Source organism: Lepidochelys olivacea (assembly GCF_965140295.1).
Source record: "Lepidochelys olivacea isolate rLepOli2 genome assembly, chromosome: 3".
In the NCBI taxonomy this organism is placed as follows: domain Eukaryota; kingdom Metazoa; phylum Chordata; order Testudines; family Cheloniidae; genus Lepidochelys; species Lepidochelys olivacea.
Genome location: NC_140413.1, coordinates 82,660,535 through 82,683,076, shown reverse-complemented (window position 1 = coordinate 82,683,076; position 22,542 = coordinate 82,660,535). Strand labels below are relative to the sequence as shown.

Genomic DNA, 22,542 nt, shown 5'->3' with positions numbered 1-22,542 from the left:
TCCAATTTATCCACATCCTTCTTGAAGTGTGGGGCCCAAAACTGGACACAGTACTCCAGATGAGGCCTCACCAATGTCGAATAGAGGGGAACGATCACGTCCCTCGATCTGCTCGCTATGCCCCTACTTATACATCCCAAAATGCCATTGGCGTTCTGGGCAACAAGGGCACACTGCTTCCATGTATGCCTTCCCCCCGCTCTCCTTGGTGCACAAGGTCCTGCTCAAGGTGTGCAGGGACAAGGCGGTGGTGATCCTCATCGCCCCAGTCTGGGCCTGCCAGCACTGGTACACATCACTCCTAGAGCTGTCGGTGGAGGCCCTAGTAGTCCTACCCCCCACTGGGAGCTCATTACACAGGATGGTGGGCGGCTTCTCCACCCCGACCTGCAGTCACTGCACCTGACGGTGTGGAGGCTCTGGTTGCCATTACCTTGGCCAGAAGGGTGTCCGAAATGAGGGCCCTCACCTCTGAGCCACTGTACACAGTATTTCACAAGGACAAGGTGCAGCTCTGGCCGCACCCCAGGTTCCTTCCTAAAGTGGTCTCCCAATTCCATTTGGACCAGGACATTTGTCAGCCGGTGTTCTTCCCGAAACCCCATGCGGACTTGAGTCACTGCAGCTTGCACACCCTAGATGTGCATAGAGCGCTGGCGTTCTATTTGGAACGCACTAAGCCGTTTTGCAAATCCACGCAGCTGTTTGTGGCTGTAGCCGAGAGGATGAAAGGCCTCCCAGTGTCGGTGCAGAGGTTTTCGTCTTGGATTACAAGTTGCATCCAGGCGTGCTATGAGCTCGCAGGTGTTCCGGCCCCAGGCGGTCATGGCCCACTCGACCAGGGCGCAAGCGACTTCCACGGCGTTCCTGTCACAGGTCCCGATCCAGGAGATCTGCAGAGCAGCTACCTGGTCCTCAGTGCACACCTTCACGACCCACTACGTGGTCAACCAGCAGGCCAGAGAGGACGCGGCAGTTGGCAGAGCAGTCCTCCGAGCAGTTGTTCCATGACTCCTACCCTCCTCCGGAGGTAAGCTTGTGATTAACGTGGAATGGACGTGAACAAGCACTTGAAGAAAAAATGGTTACTTACTTTCTCATAACTGTTGTTCTTCGAGATGTGTTGTTCACGTCCATTCCACCACCCACCCTCCTACCCGTCTGTTGGAGTCTCCGGCAAGAAGGGACTGGAGGGGGTCAGGCCAGCAGGGGTATATATGCATGGCGCAGTGGCGCCACTCAGGAGGCCCCGCCGGCCTGATGGGAGCCGCCAAAGGAAAAAGTTTCCGACACTCGTGCGTGTGGTGTGCACGCACCTAATGTGGAATGGACGTGAACAACACATCTCGAAGAACAACAGTTACGAGAAAGTAAGTAACCTTTTTTTCTGTTCACACATTTAATTTTATCTATATGTCTTGCTCCTTTCAGTTTGGTAAATAAAAGATTTATTCTCTTAACAGGTCTACTCATTTGGCAGGTGTCCTTTCTTAATAGGCTTCAGTTGTATAAAATAGTTCAATGTATTTAACGTGTCATTAGTACTGAATTCGTTAACATTAAGGTTACTGCACCTTAACTTCCAGCTACATTGAATACAATTATATACCAGCTCCTTAGAGACAATGTTTTGGGGAAACACTTGGATAGCTAAGCAGTCACTGAGAGGTTTGCTGGTGTCTGTACATAATTGACATGACACAGTAATTGGAATCTGTATTACCCAGTGCGATTTCTCTCACACAGCATTGCAAATAACATTTGAACTGAATTTCAAAGACTTGAGGCCTGAGAATCAACCAATACAGAGAGAAGAAATATGGCCATAAAATTACTTGATTTTATCTTATTAGTAATCTCAGTCTTCTTTCAATAAGTGAGATCTTGTACAGTTCCGAGGCATTATATCTTAATTTAGGGATTTAAAAGTATTTTGAATTTATTTTCAATAGTAAACATACATTTGAGATTCAAAATGTTTGGTAGTCATTGTGGTATATTTATCATGAGATAGATGTTAGATCAGATTTCATGATTGGGTTCTTCATTGGGGAGTTAAAGGTTCTGAACTTAAGAAGAGAGCAAATTTAGATTAATTCTGGTTGGACAGAAGTCTTAACTGGTAAACAGTCATCCAGTAAGTAGTCTATGGCTGGCGTCCACTGTAGTTCTGAGGGAGGAGTCTTAGTAATTGCCAAAACTAAACTCCTGATTCTTTTCTCTCAAAGCCCACCCGCCTGCCTGTCACCTAATCCTTTAATCTTTGCTTCGTGTTTGCCTTTCCTTTTGACTCACACATTTAGGTCATGTTTGAATCTTATTGCTTTTTCCTGCATAACATCTCCAACATCTGACCTTTCTCTGCCTACTCTGCCAAAACTCTTGCCCAGCCTTGCTCCTCTCTGCAAATATCACCCTCCCTTCTTCTTCTCTTGGTTTCACAAAGTATCAATTAACTGTCACTCAATTCAGATAGGGAGGTATGGCTATCAAGTTGAGGAAGTTTTTGGGTTGCAGCTGTGGGAGGGCACAGGTGTATCTGGATATTGAAGTAATTATGTCAGCCTGCATGGCATAAGTAAATCTGGACTTATGAGTAAGTGAACACTGAGTAGGTTTCCTATGATGAGCAAATAAGATTTTTATGGTGCATTTAAACTGCACATTTCACAGGATCACAACTTCAGGGGATTTGTCTTGGGAGCAAGGATTAGATTTCCCACAGCGGGGATATAATAAATGGTGGGGTTAGTTAACTCCCCTGACTCCACAGAGATTGGGAGTTGAAATAATAAATTGGGCATCGGGCCCCTCCCCTGTTTCAGTGCAGAAAGTGGCTGGATTTTCAGAGAACCTCAAGCCCTCCTGGGAGGGCTCAGTGGTTGCTCTGTGCAGTTGTCTGCATGGAGGAGTAGCCTTGTTTAGGGATTGGAATGGCTTTAGGTATTGGAATGAGAAAATGCTTGACATTGGTAACAGCTTGGCATAGGTGCTGACCTAGGAGCAGTAAAAGGGATAATATAAGTTTTATGTGTCCTTAGGAAGGATCTTGCTTGAAATTAAAGATTTCATAAGTATGTGGCCACTAGGCCAAATATTTCTTCTTGTTGGCCTCCTGCCATTACCAATAAGGAATTAAACTCCATTCACTGTCTGAATGGTTTAGAAAGCTGTTTTAATACAAAACAATTATCACAATCCCCTATATTGTGGTTTTTGCTGTCTGCCTTCACCTTTAACTTAGTCCAATCCCCTGTGTACGTTATAACAGAGGAGACTTGGTTTTGTTTAATACTGGATGTACCTGTTTGCACAAATGTCAGTTTGGCAGATGGTGAAGGAGCAGAGGACACGGTTGTGCCAATGACAAAAAATAAATTGACAGGCATTAGACTGAACCTTATTAGCAAGTTACAACTTCCAGGCAGTGGAAACACTGTTCTTGTTGTCATGCTGGCACAAGCAATGGGCAAAACCCCTGTCCCTGTCCTGAAGGGTTTTAAAATCTACAATTTCTTCGTGGTATAATTTGTATTTTGTAGACTCATTAAAAGACTTCAAAATATGACTTGTCAACACTGCCTGCCACTCTGAATTTGGGGGTTTGGCTTCACGTTTTTAACCAGTATGAAGTGCATCCTCATTTGTCTTGACACAACATTGAGATGTTTGCCACTGAGAAATATATAACTATCTTCACACCCACACAGCTTTTAAACAAATGTGAAAGCAAGAAAACAAATGTCCCCAAATATTGTTTTCTAATTGGACACCCACATATATAACTGGGTAAATAGTGTTTTAAATGCCTTAATATGGGTGTGACTAAGAGATGCCATTCCAGTCTTTTCAGTAAATGCGTTTTTAACCTTCCATGAAATATTTAGCAACTAATTAGTTACTAATTACTAATTAACTATTTAGTAGACCACACAGCTACCACTCTGAAACATGAAATATTTGGTTGTCTTTTGTAAAATTTTAAACACTGTTTAAAGCAATAAACTGTGAACAAATGAGGAAATTCAAAGCCAAGTCTGACCGTTCATCTTCGTCTTTTAATTTTGTGACTTTTATCACTTTGTGTCACAACCTTACTGTTTTTCATGTAGTTTTTCTTTAATTAAATAATATAGTGTTTGCTCATTTAAAATGGTCTACCTTTGTTCATCTCAAAGCTATACTGGCAGTAAATATCTTTTTTCTTTTTAGTGCCCTGTTAGATAATAGTTGACAAAATAATAGATTCCAGGGACCTTTGATCCACCATTACTATAAAATAAAATGCAACTTAATTTTTTTCCCCTGGCCATAATGGTTTTAACCTTGTGTACTAATTTGAATGTGCTTATGGGGACAGAGTCTTAAATGAGACACAAATGAAGGAAAAATTGCTAATGCTGCCACTGTATATCTAATGAGCACTGTGTAATAAACCATAACCTCTTCAACATTTCTGTGGAAAATGGTGTGATTATTTTGGATGGCTGGCCCTTTGTGTATGGCTCATTACCATCTGGCATAATGTGTATTGATAGAGCCTGTAATTGTCAACTCCTATTTGACATGCTGCCTTTAATAAATGTGACTTGCATGGCTGGAACCCACTAATGGTTATATGGTAAACTGTAATTAAAGAAAACACACACACACACACACACAATATTTTTGTAGATGGTCTCTCTCTTTCTCCATTTTCTAGTCTTTCTTTGTGTATTTCCCACTTCAGCATGATCGTGTAGCACCAAGTGTGTTGCTTTGCCAACAGAGGCCTAAGGATCAAAAGAGAGGCATGAGTCTTGAACAGTTTGTTTCCTCTTGCAGAACCTGCTTATAGTGAAATATTCTGAGATGATGATTCTCTGTGTATAGCAAAGTAGAATAAAAGTTGATATACTTGTGCTCGGATAATGGGATACCAATCATGATTGGGGCTTTTGGGTGCTACCATCACGTAAATGATAGATAATAATTGTAATGTGAAAAGGTGCAGTTCTGGTTTTGATGATTCTTAATTTAGGATTAAATTATTCTCTGGAAGAAATGGATTCACTAATAAGAAGTTTGTCTGTGGCAAATAGGAAGCTTTATACTTGCAAGTATGGACATCAACATTAATGGTTGTAGCATCTAAGTTTTCATTTAAAAAAAGTTTCTTATCCTTATGGCTTTGATGATAACCTTGAAATGTGAACAGACTGTAAATTGATATAAACAAACAACTTCAGGAGGCTGCTGTTGCTGCCCACAGTTTTCCCAAGACGTTGCAGAAGGAAATTAGCAAGAGTCAGGTCAGTATTATTCAGAACACTATTGGCAGCAGTGAAACTGACAGGTCGGTTTCATGCTCCTGTTTGTCAAAACTGTGAGGAACTGCAGAGGCAGACACTAGAGCTGTTCACGTGGTAGAACCAAATACAGAGATCGGAGAATAATACTGTAGCAGACCCCTTCCCCACCTCACCCCACATCCCAACAGCAACCAAGAGGTTTTAGAGTAGGTGGAGGAAGCAGAGAGAGAGAATGCACCTTTTCCCTTCCGTCAACAAGGGGTGGTAGAGGAACGCTGGAATTTATCAGATTTTGACCTGTTGGAGACTACAAAAGATAAAGCCACAGAATGGAGCCCAGGCACAGAACCCTGGAAGGAATTACTTGGGCATTGTCCTTGGTCAATAGGTGTCAGTCACTTAAATTAGTCTTTGGTTAGTAGGCTTAATCCTCTAGCTGTTAGGCCGCTGGAAATTTTTTCAAATCCTTTGTGTGAGAAAGAGATGGCTGAGGGGAAAGAAACTGATGTGGCATGCTGGGGGGGGGGGGGGGGAGGAGTAGAAATTTCAGTTGGAGAGCGTAAAAGAATGTATCTCGTGTCTACACCCTACATACAACTGTAATAATCTTTGTACAGAATATGCCTTGTGAGGTGTAATTTGAAAACTCAAAGTTTGCTGCTCATTATTGTCCTGATAAAATGTCTGTGGCAACATTATATGTGAAGTTATAAGGTTCTTCTGTATGGTGTTCTTAACACATGTTTCAAACTGAGGTTGGCAAACAGGACTGCCTCAAACGAAGGAATGTGTTCTCTGCCTAATTTGCATTTAAGCAGTAAACAGAGTCATCAAGCAGAAAGCGTAGACAAAGAAACCTCAAACAGGTGAGGGAAAGCAGCAGGGAACATCCTTTCCTGTAGACCCTTTGGCTATGTCTACGCTACGCACCTTTTAGCGACACATTTGTGCTGCTACAGCCGTGCTGCTAAAAGGCACGCAGTGTAGCTGCTGTTTGTTCGCAGGAGAGCGCTCTCCCTCCGACAAAAAACTTCCACCCCCAACAAGTGGCAGTAGCCTTGTCAGCAGCAGAGCTCTCCTGCCGACAAAGAGCTGTTCACACTGGTGCTTTTCATTGGCAAAACGTTTGTTGTTTGGGGGGGTGTTTTTTTCACACTCCTGAATGACAAAACTTTTGCAAATGAAAGTCCAGTGTTGACAAAGCCTTTGTCTTCTCAGTTTCATGTGGAAATTTCATGATGGCGTATGTCACATTGGTATATGTGTAGGTGAATGAGCCCCTGATGGTGTGGCTGATGTGGTTAGGTATTATGATGGTGTCCCTTGCATAGACATGTGGACAGAGTTGGCACCGGGGTTTGTTGCAGGGTTTGGTTCTTGGGTTGGTATTTTTGTTGTGTGGTGTGTAGTTGCTGGTGAGTATTTGCTTCAGGTTGGGGGACTGTCTGTAAGTGGGGACTGGCCTATCCCCCAAGGTCTGTGAGAGTGAGAGGTCATCCTTCAGGATAGGTTGTAGATCCTTGATGATGCGCTGGAGAGGTTTTAGTTGGGGGCTGTAGGTGACGGCTAGTGGCGTTCTGTTACTTTCTTTGTTGGGCCTGTCTTGGAATAGGTGACTTCTGGGTACCCTTCTGGCTCTGTCAGTCTGTTTCTTCACTTCACCAGGTGGGTACTGTAGTTTTAAGAATACTTGATAGAGATCTTGTAGGTGTTTGTCTCTGTCTGAGGGATTGGAGCAAATGTGGTTGTATCTTAGAGCTTGGCTATAGACAATGGATCATGTAATGTGGTCTGGATGAAAGCTGGAGGTATGTAGGTAAGTATAGCGGTCAGTAGGTTTCTGGTATAGGGTGGTGTTTGTGACCATTGCTTATTAACACTGTAGTGTCTAGGAAGTGGACCTCTTGTGTGGACTGGTCCAAGCTGAGGTTAATAGTGGGGTGGAAATTGTCGAAATCTTGCTGGCATTCCTCAAGGGCCTCCTTCCCATGGATCCAGATGATGAAGATGTCATCAATGTAGCACAAGTAGAGTAGGGGCGTAAGGGGATGAGAGCTGAGGGAGTGTTGTTCTAAGTCAGCCATAAAAACGTTGGCATGCTGTGGGGCCATGTGGGTATGATGGGATAACATGATTTTGGCAATTAATTGATCTTTAACTATTCATGGTAAATAGGCCCAATGGCCTGTGATGGGATGTCAGATTGGGTGGGATCTGAGTTACTACAGAGAATTCTTTCCTGGGTATCTGGCTGGTGAATCTTGCCCACATGCTCAAGGTTCAGCTGATCACCATATTTGGGGTCGGGAAGGAATTTTCCTCCAGGGCAGATTGGAAGAGGCCCTGGGGATTTTTCGCCTTCCTCTGTAGCATGGGGCACGGGGTCACTTGCTGGAGGATTCTCTGCACCTTGAAGTCTTTAAACCATGATTTGAGAACTTCAATAGCTCAGACATAGGTGAGAAGTTTATTGCAGTAGTGAGTCGGTGAGATTCTGTGGCCTGCATTGTGCAGGAGGTCAGACTAGATGATCATAATGGTCCCTTCTGACCTTTAATATCTATGAGTCTGTGTCCAGCAATGTCCCTCTGCCATGTACATTGGCCAAACCGGACATCTCTACGCAAAAGAATAAATGGACATAAATCTAACATCAGGAATCCTAACATTCAAAAACCAGTAGGAGAACACTTCAGTCTCCCTGGTCACTCAATAACAGACCTAAAAGTGGCAATTCTTCAACAAAAAATCTTCAAAAACAGACTCCGTGAAACTGCAGAACTGGAATTAATTTGGAAACTGGACACCATCAGATTAGGCCTGAATAAAGACTAGGAGTGGTTGGGTCATTATAAAACCTAACCCTAATTTCCCCAATACTAATTTCCCCCTACTGTTACTCATACCTTCTTGTTAACTGTCTGAAATGGGCCACTCTCATTACGACTTCAAAAGTTATTTTTCCTTCCTTGGTATCCTGCTGTCAATTGAATTGTTTCGTTAGACTAACCTCACACTTGGTAAGGCAATTCACACCTTTTTATGAATTTACACCTGCTCCTGTATTTTCCACTCCATGCATCTGATGAAATGGGTTCTAGCCCACGAAAGCTTATGCCCAAATAAATTTATTAGTCTCTAAGGTGCCACAAGGACTCCTCGTTTTTGCTGATACAGACTGACATGGCTACCACTCTGAAAGATGTATATTATTTCTGTTGATGAAATGATGGACTTTATATACATTTGCATCATCCAGGAGATGGCTGGGCAGTACAGTTCATACATTTCTGTGAGCAGTTTAAGACTGGGATTGAGTTGGGGTCACCCTACAGTATAACCAAAACTGGTAAGAGCTGTGGTGTGGCTGGAAGGCTGCAGTGCACACACATCCATAGCTGAAAGTGACTTGCATGCTGGAGGTTATTTGTGAACTGTCCAGACTGAAGGCTACAGCAGCAAAGCATTGTGAAGGGCACCCCAAGTTAGAGGGCAGAGGTGACACAGCTGCTTGTTAGTTTGGATTGCACCCTGTGCATGTCACAGAAAGGAAAAAGGAGACAATAAAATGTAAGTAGAGAGAAAGTAAGAAATATAGGAGGAGGGAGAGAATAAAGAGAAAACACCCTGAAGGTTATGCAGAAGATGCTATGATAACTTCTGGGGGGGGGGGGAATAGTGGAGAGAAGGTAGGAAGGGAAAGATATTAGAAAAGCAAGATACATAGTATATTTTTTAATTGTGTGAAATAAAAAATCAGTTGGCAAAGTTGCAATTAGAGTACACAATAAACTATAATGAGCTGATTTATTCCTTTAAACTTCATGCATTTTGAGGTGGAGGATGACAGTCACAGGTATTTTTCACCCTAGCTGAGCAGCTTAGTCCTCAGTGTAGTAGGTATCAGGTAACCTTTACGTGTTGTGACTTTACAAGGGTACCAGTTATAGACATTGTCGTGCATAATAGATACTAAAGCCATGATCATATGATAGAAAGTTAGAGTGGTGTGTCTCAGGACTACTGTTTTTTCTTCAGGTTTTCCCTGTCAGCAGTGTAAACTGCAACCTCTAACAAAACATTTGTGGTGGTGGTGGTGTTGTTGTAGAGTAAACACACAACTTTCACTTCCCGTTCTCCTCTTGCTAAAGGGCTGTACTTAAGTGGAGAGCCAAATTTTCTACCTCTATGGTTCTGTTTACTGCTTGTTATATACTGACCCTTGGGTCACATTTCCATTAACTATGAAATTGACTTTGATGGACGAGTGGCAAAGAAATTGTAAAAATCTCACCTTTTCAGGTATGTAAATAAATGTGTTATCTCAGTTTGGCACATTATAGCTTCAGTATACAGGATCAATTTGAATTTATTATTTGCACTTATATTTACAGAAGCTTTTCTATACATCTTGTTGATATGTCACAAAAAGATATTAAAACTGGGTACCAGGTTAGCTCCAATATACTACCAGCACTTAAGAAATAATAATAATAAATAATAATAAATTAGAAGAAATAACCTTACCTCAAGTCACATTAGTAACTGCAATAATATTTTCTTCCTTGTACCTGCTTTTCAAGCAAAGAATTATTGGTTATTTTGAATTTACAGATAGTGGCACTTACGGTGTATTCTAAGTTGAAGAAATGTATTGGACATTTTTGAAAAAGAGAGAGATTGAACATTATCCCTTGCATTTTAAAGTAATACTATCAGGTTAAAAAATCATGGATAAAATTTTCAAGTTTGGGTGTCTAGTGTTAGTTACATCTATTAAGAGGGGCTGATTGTCAGAGAAGCTGAGCACCTATGGCTCCTATTGACTTCACTAGGAGCTGTGGGTGCTCACTGCTGAAAATCAGACTATTTAATTAGGTGTCTAAATATACATTTTGGTGACTAGTTTAAGGCCCTCATTTAAAAATGTTGCTCCATGTTCCTGCTATTAATAGTGTTTCAGATTATTGAAATTTTTAAAATATGTACTTATCACCATTTATATTGATCTGTTTACTTTTACACTTTATTTAGTTTTGACAGTGAAAATGAACTAGTCGAGTTCACTTTTTCTGATAACATAAGGTTGCAGAGTTTGAGTTGCAGCCATTGCAAGTGAAATGTTTAAACTGAACAAAGCTGTTTTCATTGTCTTTGTTTTAAAGTCATGAAAACACTTTTACATTTCTAGCTATATTAGGTTTTGGAAAAACATTTTATAACAGAACCTGAATTTTGAGCCTAAACTCCCTGATAATGACTCTTAATATCATGTTTACTTATGTATCATAACAGTAAATTGTTGTACAAGACCATTTTAACTGTTTGTATTCAAGATGAATGGTTAGAATTCAGTATGAAAAAATGTGCCTGATTAAAATAAGCAAAAAGGACAATCAGGATGACATGAAAGCACATTGTTAAATATATAATTAAAAAATTCACATCATGGATTCACGATTCAAACTGTTCCGTCTTTACAGATATTTATTTATTTTGCATCAGTCTGTCAATCCTTTTGCCATTTGTCATAAATTGTAATGTGGGGTTCAAAACTTGCATTCATATCTGCATGACATGATCATCTTTGTAATAGATGTACATTGATTTCAGAGTAATATGATACTGAGAGTCAGTCTCATTCAGATGATGGGAAGAATTAACATAAAAAAAGTCTGAAATATAAGTTGGCAATTGTTCAGCAAATGTTCAAAGTTCTCTATTTCTGCTGTTTATCTATTTGTATATATAGGAATAGGACTGATGCCTCTACATGTGTGTTGGCTTTTCTGTGAGAACTGTACATTTTCCCTGCTTGGCTTGACGGACACAGCCTGCTGCTCTCAGGGTGCTATTAGGGCACTTTATCTGAGGACATTTGCAACTGATTCCATGCATGAAATACACATGGCAAGAGTCCTCCAAAAAGCACAGATTCAGACCTGTGATTTTTAGAGGCTGAAGTTCAGCAGTTTTGCTGCAATCTTCCATAGTCCACAAAACTGAAGTTTGTATTCACTTAAAACATTCCTAGCTTCCTATTGCAAACAAGTCTTCTGTGGCCCCTGTTAACCTGGCCTTGCAGAAAACTCTTATGATTGCTATTGTTATTAAAGAAGGATCCCTGCTCTGAGGAGCTCACAAGCTAAGAGCTGGTCTACTCACAGCTTTTTCATTGATTTAGTTAAATCGGTGCAAAAGCTGTGTGCAGACAGGCCTAAGGACAAACAACTAGATTTACGATAAGCAACACCGAAGAAGTGAGTGGTGGATTTTGCAAAAGGATTTCAATGTGGACAGGGTAGGGGTGTTGTAAGTGAATTTAGGGAGTTCTGTTCCCTGTTTATGGTACTCATGGAAGAAGGCGTAGGGGTTATTGTGTGAGAATGTGATAAACCGGCAGGTGATGTTGGGGATGTTAGCTGAGCAGAGGGAATGGGAGGCAATGCAAAGCTTGACAAAGGAAGGATAAGTATACAGGGGGCATATTTATGTACAGCTTTGAAGGTGGTGATAAAGTTTACATTTGTTATATCTCATGGGAAGCCAAAGGAGGCATTCATAGAGGAGACATATTTGATCAGGCTGACAGGGCAGGAAATTGACAGCAGCATTTTATATGGACTGAAGGGGCACAGTGTGTATTTGGGAGGCCATAGAGGAGGTTGCGATATAATGAGGGCCTGAACCATTGTCTGTGGGGATGAAAAGAAAGGGCTGATCTTAGAGATACTGAGGAGGAAGCAGGATCTGAAAGTGGCCTAGATATGTGGGGCAAAGGAGAGGGAGGAATCAAAAATGTCACTCAGGTTGCAGGCCTGAATATCGTAGAGGGTGGTGGTTTCAAAAGTGATAAAGTAGGACAGTGGTTTTGATCACATTCAGTGTAAAGTGACAAGACATCCAAGAAATATCAGAGAGACGAACTGAGATGAGGGATTGGGTGGAAGGAGACAGTTTAGTGGTGGAGAGAGAGATTTGTAAATCATCAGCATGCAGATAATCGCTGAAGCTGTGTGAGCTGAAGAGATCATCTAAGCACCTGGTGTAAAGATTGATTACCAGAGTGTCAAGGACAGAGCCTTGGAGAACCTCAACAGAGAGTGGGGAAGGAGGAGGGCCCACTGAAAGAGATGCTGAAAGTGCAGTTGGAGAGGAAAACCAGGAGAGGATGATATTTTCAAAGCCCAGTGAGGATAGGGAGAGAAGAGGATGTAAAAAAGAAGGGAAAGGTTAATAGTATCTAAAGCAGCAGAGAAGTTGGGGAGGATGAGGATAGAGACAAGACCCTGAGATTTGGTCAGAAAGAGGTCATTATAGACTCTGGTGAGAGTATTTTCATTAGAACGGAAATGTCAGAAGCCATAGTGGAAGGACTACAAGACAGAGTTGGAAGAGAAGTTTGAGTAGCAGCCGTGTTAGTCTGAATCTGCAAAAGGAACAGGAGTACTTGTGGCACCTTAGGCCTTGTCTACACTATGAAATTACTCCAATTTTACAGAAGTTGATTTTTGGGAACAGATTGTATAAAGTCGAGTGCATGCGTCCACACTAAGCACATTAATTTGGCGGTGTGCGTCCACAGCACCGTGGCAAGCGTCAACATTGCGAGCGGTGCACTGTGGGTAGCTGTCCCACAGTTCCCGCAGTCCCCGCAGTCCCCGCTGCCCATTGGAATTGTGGGCTGAGTTCCCAATGCCTGATGGGGCTAAAAATTTGTCGCGTGTGGTTATGGGTAAATGTAGTCAGTCAACCCTCCTTCTGTGAAAGCAACGGCAGACAATCATTTCACGCCCTTTTCCCTGGATTGTCTGAGCAGAAGCCATAGCATGGCAAGCATGGAGCCCGTTCAGCTCTCTACAGCAGTTATGACCATTGTAAACACCACATGCAGTGCAGTTTATGCAGAACCTGAAAAACCAGGCGAGGAGATGACGGCAGTGCGATGACGAGAGTGATGAGGACAGGGACACAGATTTCTCTAAAACTGCGGTCCCCGGCAATTTGGAGATCATGGTGTTAATGGGGCAGGCTCATGCCGTGGAACGCTGATTCTGGGCCCGGGAAACCAGCACAGACTGGTGGGACCACATAGTGTTGCAGGTTTGGGATGATTCCCAGTGGCTCCGAAACTTTCTCGGCATAAGGGCACTTCCATAGAACTTTGTGACTTGCTTTCCCCTACCCTGAAGCGCAAGAATACGCTTGTATTGAGAGCAGCCCTCACAGTTGAGAAGCAAGTGGCAATAGCTCTGTAGAAGCTTGCAATACCAGACAGCTACTGGTCAGTCGGAAATCAATTTGGAGTGGGCAGATCTACTGTGGGGGCTGCTGTGATCCAAGTAGCCAACGCAATCAAAGATCTGCTGATATCAAGGGTAGTGACTCTGGGAAACATGTAGGTCATAGTGGATGGCTTTGCTGCAATGGGATTCCCTAACTGTGGTGGGGTGATAGACGGAACACATATCCCTATCTTGGGACTGGACCACCTTGGCAGCCAGTATATAAACCACAAGGGGTACTTTTCGATGGTGCTGCAAGCACTGGTGGATCACGAGGGACTTTTCACCAACATCGGCATGGGATGGCCAGGAAAGGTTCAGGAACTCTGGTCTGTTTAAATGGCTGCAGGAAAGGATTTACTTCCCAGACCAGAAAATAACTGTTGGGGATGTTGAAATGCCTTGAGGATTTATCCTTGGGGACCCAGCCTACCCCTTAATGCCTTGGCTCATGAAGCTGTACACAGGCACCCTGGACGGTAGTCAGGAGCTGTTCAACTATAGGTTGAGCCAGTGCAGAATGGTGGTAGTGTGTACATTTAGACTTTTAAAGGGTAGCTGGCGCAGTTTACTGACTCGCTCAGACCTCAGTGTCAAAGTTTGACTCAGACTCACAATTTATCAGACCACTCTGTTTTATTAGCAAAGCTGCTCTGCTAATACATTTAGAAGTGAGCCCCCTGAGTGGGGCTTGTGTCTCTTAATTTATACAGTTTTTGGAGAACAAGTTAGAGAAGTTACAGACAAAAGAAGAAAAAAGACTTTAGTCACCACCCTTCGAGATCCCTGAGACCAGTCACGTATCTTCAATTACCTGCCACCCTTAACAATCTCCTTTAACAGCTTCCAGTTAACTTAACTAATTGCCCTTCACACCTTCCATTCTGATGCCTGCTTCTTAGACATGCTGGCTCTATCTTAATTGCTTCTCCATTCAAAAGCTAACTGTCCCTACATGTGCTCAGATACTTTGTAACATGTTTTGGCATGCCCTCTCATATACTATGTATCCAGCATGTCCCCTTGTACAACGCTATACTTATACAATGTTATACTTCCACATCAGCGAAACCAATATTCCCATTGTTATTACTGCTTGCTGTGCGCTCCACAATCTCTGTGAGAGTAAGGGGGAGACATTTATGGCGGGGGTCAGAGGTTGAGGCAAATCGCCTGGCCGCTGAATACATGCAGCCAGACACCAGGTGATTAGAAGAGCACCGCAGGAAGCGCTGCGCATCAGAGAAGCTTTGAAAACCAGTTTCATGACTGGCCAGGATACCGTGTGACACTTCTGTTTGTTTCTCCTTGATGAAAACCCGCCCTCTTGGTTGACTCTAATTCCCTGTAAGCCACCCTCTCTCCCCACTTTGATCACAGCTTGCTTGCAAAGGAAATAAAGTCACTATCGTTTAAAAACCATATATTCTTTATTAATTGATTATAAAATAGGGAGATAACTCACAAGGTAGCCTGGGTGGGGTGGGAGGAGGGTAGGAGGGAAGGAAAAGGCCACTTCAAAACTTACTGAATGACAGCCTTCTGTTGTTTGGGCTGTCCACTGGGGTGGAGTGGTTGGGTGCCTGGAGCCTCCCTGCCCCGCGTTCTTGAGCGTGTGGGTGAGGAGGCTATGGAACTTGGGGAGGAGGGAGGGCAGTTAAACAGGGGCTGCAGTGGCAGTCTGTGATCCTGCTGCTGTTCCTGAACCTCCACCAGATATCGGAGCATGTCTGTTTGATCCCGCAGTAGCCCCAGCGTTGCATCCTGCCTCCTCTGATCCTCCTGCAATCACCTCTCATCTCGATCGTCCCTCCTGTCCTCACATTCATTGGCCGCTTTCCTGTACTGTGCTACTGTGTCCCTCCACACATTCTGCTGAGCTCTGTCAGTGCTGGACAACTGCATGAGCTCAGACAGCATTTCATCACATGTGCGTTTTTTTCGCTGCCTTATCTGAGATAGCCTTTGGGACGGAGGAGGGAGGCTTGAAGTATTTGCAGCTGCAGGAGGGACAAAAGGGAGTGAAGTATTAAAGATACATTTTACAGAACAATGGCTATACTCGTTCATGGTGAACAACACTATTCACATTACATAGCACGTGTGACTTCGGTACAAGGTCGCATTTTGCATCTTATATTGAGTGCCTGCTGCTTTGGTGTTAGAGATCACACACGCAGTGCCGGGCAACAGAATTCAGCTTGCAGGTGGCCATGGTAAGCCAGAGTCTTTCGGCTTCTGCAACTTTCATAACAGTAGCGCTCTCCTTTCCCAATGCCAAGCAAAGCCCGTTGAGTTGGCCATTTAGTGCTTCAGTTTTCGTGTTAAAGTACAGCAGCAGAAACCAAACTAACCCCCCCCCACCCCATCCAATTCTCTGGGATGATCACTTTACCACTCCCCCCCACCATGTGGCTGGTATCAGGGAAGATCACTGCTAGCCAAACGCGAACAGCTCAGCTTGGCTAACTGCTTGGCTAACTGTGGGGAGGATTTCTTTTCAGCCACAGGCAAACAGCCCACTAGGAACGGCCACCTCTGAATGTCCTCTTAATTAAATTCTCGTATTTCAACCAGGTAACCATGAATGATATCACTCTCCTGAGGATAACACAGAGATAAAGAACGGATGTTGCTTGAATGCCAGCAAACACCAGGACTATACGCTGCCAGGCTTTGTCATGCAGTGATATCAGATTACTTGCTACTAGCATGGTGTGGTAAAGTGTCCTACCATGGAGGACCGAATAAGGCTTCTGTCCCCAGAAGCCTTCTGCAAAGGCTTTTAGAGTACCTTCAGGAGACCTTCTTGGAGATGTCCCTAGAGGATTTCTGCTCCATCCCCAGACACATTAACAGACTTTTCCAGTAGCTGTACTGGCTACGAATGCATCCCAAGTCCTCAGGGCAAATTAATCATTAAACGCTTGCTTTTAAAACATGAGGTCCCTTCTCCGGCTTGGTTGGGTTGGGAGGGTATTTCAGTCAGGGTGATAAAAAGATCCTGGCTGTCGGGGAGAACCGTGTGCTGTGTGTTCTCCTCAAGCTCGTCGTCCTCCTCCTCATCTTCCCCGTCTGCAAAATCCTTGGGCATGGTGGAGAGTACTCCATCATCGGAGTCCACAAACACGGGTGGGGTACTGGTGGCAGCCCCACCTAGAATTGCATGCAGCTCAGCGTAGAAGCGGCATGTCTGGGGCTCTGTTCCGGAGCATCCATTTGATTCTTTGGTTTTCTGGTATGCTTGTCTGAGCTCCTTAAGTTTCACGCAGCACTGTGTTGCGTCCCTGCTGTAGCCTCTGTCCATCATGGCCTTGGAGATTTTTTTAAATGTTTTGGCATTTCATCTTTTGGAACGTAGTTCTGATAGCACGGATTCGTCTCCCCATACAACGATCAGATCCAGTACCTCCCGTTTGGTCCATGCTGGAGCTCTTTTTCGCTACTGGGACTTCATGGTTACCTGTGCTGATGAGCGCACCTGGCCAAACAGGAAATGAGATTCAAAAGTTCCCGGGGCTTTTCCTGTACACCTGGCCAGTGCATCGGAGTTCAGAGTGCTCAAGAGCAGTCACAATTGTGCACTGTGGGATAGTTCCTGGAGGCCAATACCGTTGAATTGTGTCCACACTAACCATAATTCAAAACGGCGATGTCGATTTCAGCACTAATCCCCTCCTCAGGGAGGAGTACAGAAATCGATTTTAAGAGCCCTTTATGTCAACAAAAATGGCTTTGTTGTGCGGACCGGTGCAGGGTTAATTCGATTTAACGCTGCTAAATTCGACATAAACTCGTAGTGTAGACCAGGCCTCAGAGACTAACAAATTTATTAGAGCACAAGCTTTCGTGGGCTACAGCCCACTTCATCGGATGCATATAACAAATACATTTTTTAGTCTCTAAGGTGCCACAAGTACTCCTGTTCTTTTTAGTTGGAAGAGAAGAATATCAGTTGACCGCACATTCCAACAATAGCAGCAGCAAGGATAGGGAATCCCCTACTCTATTTGCTTCAGTGGGATGATTCAAAGCTTAGTCAGTTTACGTTTTGATGGCTATTTGGTTTGCATTAAGCAGGAGCACTTTTTAATATATTTTTTTAAGTAGTGGGGAGAGAGCAGGGAAAAATATATTGAAATATGCTTAGTATGGTGATCTGTGCCCTTTGGCAGGGGAAAAACAGCAATGTTCCTGTTTTTGTGGCCTGTCCTGGGGTCCCTGTCACTTTATTTAGAAAGAAGAAAACAAAAATTAAACATGGATCTGTTCAAAATAGTAAAGTTTTGGTTTAGCTAACCCCATGTAATTGACTGCAGACTCACTGAGCAAATATATATCACATTTGACCACCCCTGTCTCTTACCAATTCCTCCTAGTGAGGTCTTCCAACCCATGCCCAAATTATTGTACCAGATCTCTCCCCGCAAATGGAGTCCGCATAAAGTTAGAAATACCTTCTGATACCACACAGTTCTGTACATGGAAAGCTAGCGGCAGAGTAGATGCATTAAAATCAAAGCAATTTTAAATCACCCATTTTAATCATTATTTAAATCAGCAAGTCAGAAACCTTGATTTAAATCATAGATTTAAATTATAATTTGCGTTTTTTCTTGTAGTTATTTGCCAAAAGAAAGATAGATTGATTCTCATTAGTAACAATTAAAATATGTTGATTTACAACTAACTGTATCCTTTAGGTTAAATTTGGTGCTACTTTTTGCTAACCAGGAGGATGCACTCTAACTATACACATTTTATTTAAGCAATTACGTAGCTTAATTTACATTTATTTGTATTCTTAATTTTTCCACTTCTATTATGTTAGAAAATGATGAATGATGCATTTCTTATTTACTAGATGATTAATTTTTTACTTGTAATTTGTGTCAAGTGCTATTAGATGGATCTTCATATTCAATTACAAATGCACAAAAAAGAGCATTTTATATTTTTATTAAATACAACTACCTTAAAAGTTTTAAATACATAAGAATTTATCAAAAAGTTCATCAAAAGATGTTTTGCATTTAAAATTACCTGAGTTATTAAACAAAAGAAGTATTACGTGTACTTCTGGTCACCATGTCCTTCAAGATTTTAGAATTGCCCGTAGCTCTCATCCTCATATATCTAGTTTTTATTCATAGCTTGGGAGAGGAAAACAAGCTTTCCTGCTTTTTCAATTCCCATCCATAACAATACATGGGTGCTTAACGTTTGAATGAACTAGTCATTGAACTGAATTAGTTGAATGAGCTGAAATGAAGAAAATATCTGTGCCCCTGCAGAAGAGGCTACTGCTGTTGAAAACAGGTTTAGTACTTCAACAAGCTCTGTTTACAGTGCTTAGCCAGTGACTTCCACCAGTTCAATGGTTTCAATTTCTTTAAAATTTGGCAGCAAATATATACTGCTTAATCATTATTTTTTTTTTGCATTTAATACAAATGATCTAAATATAATAAATGTAGGCCTTAACATAAGTAGTCAGTTTCAAATTTAATTTTAAATGTTTTTTTTAATTGTATCAATTTAAATAAAAATCTGATTTAAATTTTAAAAATCGGATTTCTTTTTAAAGTGATTGATTTAGAAAAAAAAAAAAAGGGTGCAGTAGTTGCTGAATCAGCCTGAGTGGATAGTCATGCTGCTTCCCATCTGCGTTGCCACAAACCAGGTGAGCATCAGATTGTGGCAGGGTATAGGAGGACAAAAATGGTGGAGCATGTGGGGCTCAAGGAAGAGGGGAAACAAAGGACTGAAAGAATGAATGTAGCTGGTAGTATAGGGGGTCAAGCAGGTTGAGAGCCGAAGAAGGCAGAGGAAAGGGGAAGTAGACTGAAAGAGCGCAGAAGGAATGATAAGAAGAGACTCTGAAAAGGGAAGTGACACACATAATATGTTGCCCAGCCCATTCCCACAGCTGCCAGAACACTCCCACACATGCTTACCTGACTCCAACCATAACTAGCCCCAAAATGGGTGTCCTGGTGTTTTACTTTGCAATTGCATCTGCCCACCCACCCACATGGCCCCCATTATTGTAGTATCTGAACCCCTCACAACCTTTAATGTATTTATCCTCACAACACCCCTGTGAGAAAAGGAGGTGCTTTTATCCCCATTTTACAAATGGGGAACTGAGGGACAGAGAGATTATGTGACTTGCCCATGGGCATACAGGAAGGCTGTGGTGCAGCAGGGAATTGAACACAGACTAGAAACCACTGGAGCATCCTTCCTCTCATCTGGTCACTGTAACTGTTAAGTTTGCACAGAGATGGCTAGACACGTGGTACTGGTTCTTCTTGTTTCCAATGGCTACTTTTCATTACAGACTGCTAAAAATACATTGGAAAGTCAATGGAAGTCACCAGTGCTCGGCATCTCTGATGATTACTTGACCTTTACTTAGGAACCAAACTTTAAGTAATCTGTTTTGAGAATTTTGGCCACTAAAATACTGTCATATTATTACCTTTCTCCATAAGCAGTCGTCGTAGCTGTCCTCGCTATGTCCTATGAGCTTGAGTGGGAGGTGGACTGCACATTCATAAATAGGAGGGGAAAGTGGTCAGTGTAATCATGAATGGGAGTAGCAGTGATTCCTGAGCAATCATTTTATTAAGATGTGGTCCACGTAATAGTGCAAATATGAGAATCTCTGTCATAAACCCAAGTTTCCATAAGATCACACATAAGTATCTTTATTTTTATTAAAAAGAAAAGGAGGACTTGTGGCACCTTAGAGACTAACCAATTTATTAGAGCATAAGCTTTCGTGAGCTACAGCTCACTTCCTCAGATGCATCTGAGGAAGTGAGCTGTAGCTCACGAAAGCTTATGCTCTAATAAATTGGTTAGTCTCTAAGGTGCCACAAGTCCTCCTTTTCTTTTTGCGAATACAGACTAACACGGCTGTTACTCTGAAACCTTTATTTTTATTTGGATTCACGGGAGAACGAATCAGAAATCTAAACTTAGTTCAGTTCATTGATCAAGATGGAATATTATACAGTTTATATATATTTGGTACTGCCTTAATATGTATTGTTATGGATGAGACTTAAATGATAGTTCTTCACTAAGTAATGCTGTAGGATGGGTATTGTTGTAAATGTTATTGTCGGGGCTCTCTGCATTTTGTTAAGGGCTCTTTCGAAAAGGATAAATCTAAATATATAAATAAATAAGCTCTTTGGGGGGCAGGGACCATCTTTTTGATGTGTTTGTACAGTGCCTAGCACAATGGGCTTCTGGGTACTACCACAATAAAAATTAATAAAATAAATGAAATTTACTTTATTTTAAAAAATCTCCTAGGTTGATGGCTTCTGCAACAAGTTTGACAGCAGAGAAATTTTAGAGCCAAGTTGTAACTCCCCAAAGAGAAAGATAAATTGGTGGAAAATAGTACATTGGTTAGAAGATAAGTAATAGACTTTCTGTACAAGAGGACCTCTGATAATTTCCCCAAATTATGTGTATAACATGGTACTCATGAGAGCATGAATACTGTTTGGAGAGCAAACTGAATACAGAAAATAAAATGAAAAAAAAAATCCAAATACTGAGCATTTGAAAAGTATGACACTGATGTATTTATGCAACCTTTTCATGGAGAGCAGTGCTGAAGTCAAAGAGGGGACTTTGGTTTCCTTCATTAAAAGCTTATTAAATGAAGAAATAGGACAGTCGTCGTTTTGCTTCAATAGTTGGGGGTCAGAGAGGTGGGTCTGATCTCCTCAGAATATTAATGTCTGCCTTCAGCTGCGGGAAATGAGCCGTCACTTGAGTTAGCTGCAGCTTTATGTGCTCGTCACTAGGGATCCCCATATGTCCTGGGATCTTCAGCAGTTGGAAATGGCAGAACTCTCTTGTAGAGAGCAGAGGGCTCTCATTAGTATTCATAACAGGTAGCTCAGCTCAATCTGCCCAGAGCAAGTCTGTTTAATGTTGATCAGCTGTCCATCTGATAAATTGAATTGATATGGACATTTCCTCCAAGGGCTGCCCTGACAATGACAGCAGGAACATCGGGATGTCTTATTAGTCTTTTTTTTTATCAGTGCTTGAAATATTGTTAACCCTTTGGTATACCCAAGGCTAGAATATGTACAGTACGTTGTCATTCGTGTGGCTATGTATACAGAAAGATTTTCTCCCCTGCCTCTTTGAGAAACAATGTCAGGCTTGAAGTTTGTTGCCTAAATGGTGAATGCTTTGCCCCCTGCTGTGTCTCTCAAAAGTAACACTTCCCTGCATGAAGCAAAATAGTGAATAATAAATAATGTCATCTTTTAAAACCGTTTAACTGAATAATTTTTGTTCTATGGTAATAAATATAATGGAAGCCTCAGTTCACCTCCCCCCGTCACTCTACTGTCTCTCCTGCTGTTATGCTGCAGCAGAAATCTAACCTAAACATGGATCAGTATGGGTGGGTGGGGTAATTTATTTACAGAATAAAGCGGTGCTGAACCCCTTTCCTTGGGAATAAGTATGGAGAACCTAATAGGGCTCTGTGCAGGGTTACAGTTTAATTTTATGTTTGGTATCTAAGGCCTTGATCCTGCAAACACTTGAATACATACATAACTTTATTCATGTGAGTTGTTTTCACTGGCATCAGTGAAACTACTTAAGTAAGTAAAGTTGTGATTGTGCTTCCTAAATTGCAAGATTAGGGCCTAAATATACCAATTTCATGAATTGCAAACTGTGAAATTAACAAAGTGGTTTACTGCTTTGCTACTTGAATGGTATTCTTCTTTCTCTCTTGCTTGCATTCAGTAGTTGTGCCTGCTTCATGTGTAGTGATTCTAGAATAGGCTCAGGTGTCTGGTCTCCTTGAAATCAGATTAATTGCCAAACATGACCACTTCAGAAAAAAAAATCCTTTTATCCTCTTCTTTTTATTTCATATTTCAACCTAGAAGGTCAGGTAAGCACCCTCTGAA

The 22,542-nt window shown here is 42.1% G+C and overlaps 1 protein-coding gene across 2 annotated transcripts in view; it reads left to right on the top strand.

Annotated features, from left to right (window-relative positions):
- PDSS2 (decaprenyl diphosphate synthase subunit 2) overlaps nucleotides 1-22,542 on the top strand; it is a 188,354-nt gene that overhangs the window by 107,008 nt on the left and 58,804 nt on the right. The window lies entirely within an intron of this gene.